The sequence below is a fragment of the Otolemur garnettii genome, unplaced genomic scaffold, assembly GCF_000181295.1.
Source record: "Otolemur garnettii isolate 467f Iridium unplaced genomic scaffold, OtoGar3 scaffold00329, whole genome shotgun sequence".
Classification (NCBI taxonomy): domain Eukaryota; kingdom Metazoa; phylum Chordata; class Mammalia; order Primates; family Galagidae; genus Otolemur; species Otolemur garnettii.
In genome coordinates, this window is record NW_003852724.1 from 419,006 (window position 1) to 420,319 (window position 1,314).

The window sequence follows — 1,314 nt, forward strand, 5'->3', positions numbered from 1 at the left end:
AGAATGGCAGCCTGGCTCAGGAGACATAGATGATCATGCGACTCAGGCAGTCGTAAACCCCTGGAGCATCTGCTCATTGGAGGGAAGTGGATCACAGCCCTGTGGGGTTACTAGTGACTGCGTGTGACAGAGGTGCAAGGTAGAGAAGGAGGCATCAACCTTCCCAGGTGAAATTATTTACTGGATGGGTCCTTCTGACCTCACTGAGCACCAGAACCAGTCACACTTGAGCTGCCAACCGACCCCTACTATCTAGTTGCCAGAGACCTTTTGAACTCTCCCACCTGAAACAAGTGCTGACTGGAACAATCGATTTGGACGTCTTGAACTGGGCCAATCACCTGAGGACTATCCAAAGTGGTACCCTGGGTGTGTGGTTGTGGGAAGATTTGATTTTCCTTTTCCAATTGTTGCCTGTTGGGGGCAGGATGACTTAATTGGTGGTATTTCTCCACAGCTGAGACTTCAACCCAGAGTAACTGATAAACTAGAGTAGGACAGAGACCAGCTGAAAACAAGACAGAGCCATTTAGCCCCACCACACCAAGCAGGCACCCAGTTTCTCACACTATAGCACTGTATGGGTCCTTGGAACAGCTCTAGGGGGAAAGGTAAAGACACCAGTCCCAGTTTTTGGGCAAAGGGCTAGTTAATCACTACTCCTGGAGCCCCTAACCCAACTTCTCTTTGTCTGCTCATCTAGCCATATGGTATAAAATAAGCATGGAGTGAAATCAGCGGAAAAACTCTGATAATATGAATAACCAGAGTATATCAACCCCCCCACTCCCAAGGAAGAATATGGTACACACAACTGAAGATCCCATTCGTAAACAGATGGCTGATATGTCAGAAATCAAATTCAGAATTTGGATTACAAATAAGATTAATAGAATAGAGGCAAAGTTGGAATTAGAAATTCAAGGAGCATTTCAAAAGTTCTCCCAGGAATTCAATGAATTCAAAAACAAAATCACCAAAGATTTTGACACATTGGGACAACAACTTGCAGTCCTCAGAGATCTGAGAAATACAGTAGAATCCCTCACTAACAGAATAGACCAAGCAGAAGAAAGAATTTCTGACATTGAAGAGAAAGCTTTTGAATGCACCCAAGCACTCAAAGAGGAAGAGAAATGGAGAGCAAAAATGGATCATTCTCTCAGAGAGCTTGGGATAATGTGAGGAAAACTAATATTCACCTTATAAGAATCCCTGAAGGTGATGAAGTTGCTTCACAAAACACTGAGGCTCTTCTTCATGAAATTATGAAAGACAACTTTCCAGACATGCCAAGAGATTCTGAAATTTAGA